This window comes from Haemaphysalis longicornis, unplaced genomic scaffold (assembly GCF_048455015.1).
Source record: "Haemaphysalis longicornis isolate Haplotype H1 unplaced genomic scaffold, Haemaphysalis longicornis Haplotype H1 scaffold_2, whole genome shotgun sequence".
NCBI classification, from domain to species: Eukaryota; Metazoa; Arthropoda; class Arachnida; order Ixodida; family Ixodidae; genus Haemaphysalis; species Haemaphysalis longicornis.
In genome coordinates this window covers 51,676,668-51,681,975 of record NW_027526295.1, presented here as the reverse complement: position 1 = coordinate 51,681,975, position 5,308 = coordinate 51,676,668, and the positions used below count along the sequence as shown (strand labels likewise).

General features: G+C 48.4%; 1 pseudogene; it reads right to left on the bottom strand.

The window, feature by feature from the left end:
• Nucleotides 1-1,102: 1,102 nt before the first annotated feature.
• Nucleotides 1,103-2,967, bottom strand: LOC144167964 (uncharacterized; annotated as a pseudogene).
• Nucleotides 2,968-5,308: the final 2,341 nt, after the last annotated feature.

The following is a 5,308-nucleotide window of genomic DNA, read 5'->3' as shown; positions in this document are numbered from 1 at the left end:
TCCAACATGTTTACTAAAATTTAAAAAAAATCAACGTGGGACGTCATCTTCGTTTGAAGCGTTCGTGTTATTGAAGAATTACTAAGGCGGCATTTATTTCATGTGGTTTTAGAATTTTGAAGTAGTATTTGAGCCCTTCAAAAACAACATAGGCTGCGTTTTATCTGACCAATCATTCGTGTTAAATTCGTGTTAACACTCTTGTGTTAAATTTGTGGGAAATATACGAACTCTCCCAAGCATGGGCGCACGCACATACACCGACAATTTGGTCACGAATAAGCTGCTATGCGTGTCCCGGTGGGTATCTTTCGCGAAAATCGCAGCGTTATAGCAAGGTGTGATGTGCACGATTGCGGGGTTTGGTGACGGGTGTGATTAGGTGTGGAAGCTGAATTGCTTGGAATTCATTGTAATGTAATGGGAAGCCTCTTTCATTAGGAGACAAGTTTTCAATGCAGCCGGGGCAAATATAGCAAAACAAGCAAAATATGCCGCACACCACCGTGAGTTACAAGAAAGGCCCCACTCTGGTTGGCCGCTTTGTTCGGATGTATTTACTGCAATGCTTTTCCCGCTGGTATACATAAGAAGAAAACACTCTGTTCGAACTTCCTAAGCCCGTATATTTTATCCGGGATGCAACAAGTAAGAAAAAAGAAAGATAAACAGCCTATGAGCCCGACGCAGCCACAGCACGCTGAAAGTGACAGCGTAGAACCGTTGCGGCATATCAGATGATTACCATAGATAGGGCGGTGCTGGGCAGCGTTCGCCTAACTACGCGGCGTGATTCCCCTGGCGCTGATTTATCGAAGCGACAAGCAGTCTCGAAGGAGCAGGGGATAGTGGCATGCGTGCTGTACTGATAGGCCGCGCTTGCGCTGTGCGCGGTCTCGACAGCAGGCGCCGCGCAACCAGACGGCGCAGCGATTAGTTTTGGCCACCGCTCCCGTGGTCCGTTTACTTCAGCTCACGACTGTACATAAAGAACATGTGCATGAAAACAGAGTTGGCAGTGAAAACAGGGTTGGCAATGCTGCAAGAAACATTTGCATGAAATTAAAAAGTGTGCAGTCCTGACACGCCGTCTTTATTCGTTTTACTTGTCCTTTGTCACAAGCAGATCTATCAGACGGTGGAATCTCTGCATTCGCTCCTCGTGGCGCTTTGCCTTCGCCTCCTCCCACTGCTGGCAGGCTTTGAAGGCCTTTTCCCTGGCCTCCTCTTGCTTCGCTTTGGCCTCCCCCATCTTTTGGAGCGTCCCCAAGAGGGGACCAAGCTGCGACCTGCTATGCCGCACTCTCTTCGGTTCAGGGCCCCCCTTGGTCTGCACCGACAAGTCCTCAGGAGGTCCCTTTCCTCCACCTTCAACTGGCACTGGCAAATCTTTGGGGGGTCCTTCGGCTGCAGTGCTGGCCCTCTTGAAAGTTGTGCACAAATGTCACACCACTTACAATCATCACTTTGCTTACACTATGCAATTTTCACTTACCCTGGGTTCCGTCCTGGTAGGATTGCCTTTCCAGGCTCCAAAAGGATCCTTGGGTGAATGCTGTGTTCCTTCTCTAGAACTGCGGCAAGCTCCCTGTGTGAACATTTCAATGATTAAACAGGTTCATGGTGTCCCGAGGTGACTCAGGGTATGAGGGATGCCAGAACTGTTGAATAGTTCAATAAATAATTCCAACTTACTCCTCGTGTGCGCAACTTGCGGGGGCACGGCCAGTGGAAGTGTTATTTTTTTGCCTTCTTATAGGATCGGTCCAAACTCTTCCATTTATTTTCCACTTGGGTGGCCGTCATATTGCATAGGAACTTTTTGTTAATGAGCTCGGTTATTTTAATCCAGAGCTGTTTTCTTGTCCTAAACACCAACGAAAAGCACAGCTGAAGTAATGTATGGGTAAAGTAAAGTAACACTTCACTGATGCGAGTTGCATGCTAGGGGTGCACAACGTTTTATTTATAACTTTCTTAGTAAAAATGCGCTGCTATTAGGTGCCGTCCTGTCGGGATATTTGTATTTCGGCTGTCACATATTTGAAGCACTCGAAGCAGGAGGAAAAGGTGGGCGAACTTTAGCATTCTGCGAATAATTTTAAATAGCTTGTAACTAGAAATTCGAGCGACAACGCCAGCGCCCCTGTACAGTTCAATTGCAGCTACTGCGTTCACACAGCGCGGGGAGAAATTATGGCGTCCTGCATGTAATTCTGCACACAAAGGATACATACTGGAGTGTTCTGCTCTTTCCCACCAAGTCCTTGAGCGCGGTGTACTGGGCGATGAAGAACTTCGTCCTCCGGGCACTCCACAGTTCCGCCTCATCTTCAGCCAGTGCGGCCTCACCATCATCGCTCAGTGCAGGCAGAAGTCTGTGGTTGCACCGGAGGGGGCAAATTCTCATCGCCCGCTGCCGTGAACCGCAACGCTACGTGCTGCCCGCCTGCAAAAGTACACACCAGCTTGTATAAAGTCGGCACAGCCTTTGAGAAATCCCAAACTGCGACCCAAAGCAACGCGACAAGGCCGACATGGCTACGACCAAAAATAAAACCGCTCTTGAACGCTACACGTGTTTATCGGCGGCATGCAACAACACTTACCGGACGTCTCGTACAGGTAGCAGGCGCTGTCGTCCTGCATGGGTGACCCGTCCGGGTTGTGAAGGAGGTACACGTTCTCCTCCACGCTGTCAATAACGACGTGCAGCGTCGTCTGCTCCGCATTGGGCGGCACGTACGCCATGCTGCACTATTCCGGCACCTCTTTTTCGGCGAGTGCACGGCGACCGAGAACTAGTGCCGAGGTGGGCCTGCACTGTACATGCACCTTTGCAAAACGAGGAAGGAAGTGCAGAGGGCGCGCGTGGCACCGGTAAAACGAGGATGATGGTGCTGCACCCCTTGAACTGGTGCAACTAGTGCAGCCAAATCGAAGACATTCTTATTGAAGAGATGTCGGTGCTTACATTTTCGATGGTTCAAGAGTCGACTGCGCCATTGTGGAGTCGCGTCGGCGACGGCCACGAAGGGGTGAAGCAGGAGACGTGCGTTCGAGTTGGAGACTAAGCCAAAGAGAATAATTTGTTCAGTCACATCAAATGGGTACTCTGGCTGATGTCACAGTTAGCCCCTTGGTGGTAGAATCACTTGACATCAAAACCGAAACCGAAACCTCCAGACACTACAAAAACATTCAAGCAGATGACTAACGAGGAGCTCTAACGCTCATCGCAAATGTGCAGAGGTTCACTGCGCTGGTGTTTGACTGCTGCCAAGAAGCACATTTCGCTTTCGCAAACCACGTGACCACAACAAACAAGCTATTTCAGTACCGCTCCTTAAAAAAAAGTATAAGTATTTCGCCACACTTTCTGTACTAATATTCTTTCTTCCGCTCGAACTCGATCACATAAAAGTTTGGACAAGCGCTAAACGTTTTCTAAGGTGGCACATAAGCTACCAATACCTCGCACACAGCCTTACTGACAGCCATCACCAAATGCACACCCGAGGCCAAATGGCCTAACCTCGCATTTGAAGCACAGTACAAAGACTATTACTTACCAACGGCCAAGACGAACGCGGCAGGAAATTTGTCGCCTTCCCACTGAATGTCGACGGGCTCTTTTAACTCTTTCGCGCACTTTGGGTTGTCATTCAGTCGGCACTGCAGGTCCACCGATGTCAAACTCCGTAAGGGATACATGTCCCATTTGGCATCGTTTGGCCATCTGACAAGCACGTGTGTCGCCATAGACTCTCAAGGGAAAGATAGCGGCGATGTCAAGAGCCAAATACGGGTTCACCTTAAATGTTGCGCTATTTATACCAAATTTCGGTTTCCCAGTACATTGTGAGATTGTACACAGAACGGAGCTCCTCATAGCGATGGCAATTTTGCTGCAAACTGCGACGGTCCCCCTGGCGATAGAAGTAATGTGACAAATGTGTGAAATGCTCTTGCTCACGTACTGGCAAACGTGCTTGACGGACGTTACAGACATAGTACTCCAAATTGATCTAGGCATTGAAAGTGGGTCACAGGACAGGGTTATGGGCACCAGCCACCAGTTGTCGAGCTTCATTCCTTTAATTTGGATGGTAATTGCACGGTTAGATGGAGACCTTCTTCAGTACTGCGGGTAACTGTCTTCTCCTGTCTGGTTCTCGTTCAGGAATGGCAGAGGGAACCTCTTGCTGCAGCTGCCTCGTTACATCCACGGAGATTTGTTGGCACTGCCGCAGGGTCCATGAATGGTTGTGGCTTTGGAGATTCTCTAGAGGAGGGGTCCTGGTCAGGGTCAGGTATTTCAGCAGAGATTACTTGGTCAATTATACCAGGGGAGATTGGCTGCTCGAGCCAGAGAAAAATGTGGACATATTCCCTACTGTGGCCACTCGGAAGAGTACATGAAGCACCGCAATGTCCCAAACAATCTATCATTGTACAAGCAACACCAATTTCTTCACCTTGGGATGGAACACCTTGGCTATGATGTCGTGTCTGTCGTGAGTCTTCTGCCCGGGCAACACTGCACCAGTAATGTCCTTTTATCTACAGGTACAAGAAGACTTACAGGTGAAAGTTACAAACAGGTAGGGACGTCCATTGTGACGTGTGTATATCATGGCATCCTGAGTCCGCCCATGCATGGAACGAGGACCTCTAGTAAAAGTTACAGGGAGCACCGTCATGTGGCCCTGCTGAGGAGCATCAGCATCTCTTTTCAGTGGCGTCTTTTGGGTTGTTGCAGCTGTCATCCCTCAGCTGCGCCTCGCTGTTCCTCATGAACATTAACCTCTCTGTCTATTTTGGTGTACATGTTCACCAAGAATTGACGGAAGAGCGAGCGCACTTGCCTCAGATGGTTGAGCTCCATTTGCTGACCGTGATGTGGTGAGATGAGCTGCTCACTGCACAAACTGTTTTTTTTCATGGGCAACTTGGTCTTGCAAATATTAGGGTTACTTCGACGAGACCCATTCATATCTGTGGACATGATTTTTCCTGCAAAGCCAATTTTTTCCCAGACGCTCTGTTGGCCCTAATCTAGTGTACATATATCAACCAGGAATTGTAGTTCAGTTGGTCACTGAGGAACAGTACAATCGCATCTATGTTTGATTACCTGTTAAAATTGTTGAAACTGGAGTTGTAAACATTTTGTAATTCACATCAGCTTTCCTACATACGTTTCTGTGGGAGAAAATGGTTGTATAATGCTTCACCTGAAGCATTTTAAACAAATTATACAAAGCTGGAATGGTCAGGTGACTTTTAACTGTGGGCAGTTTTATCC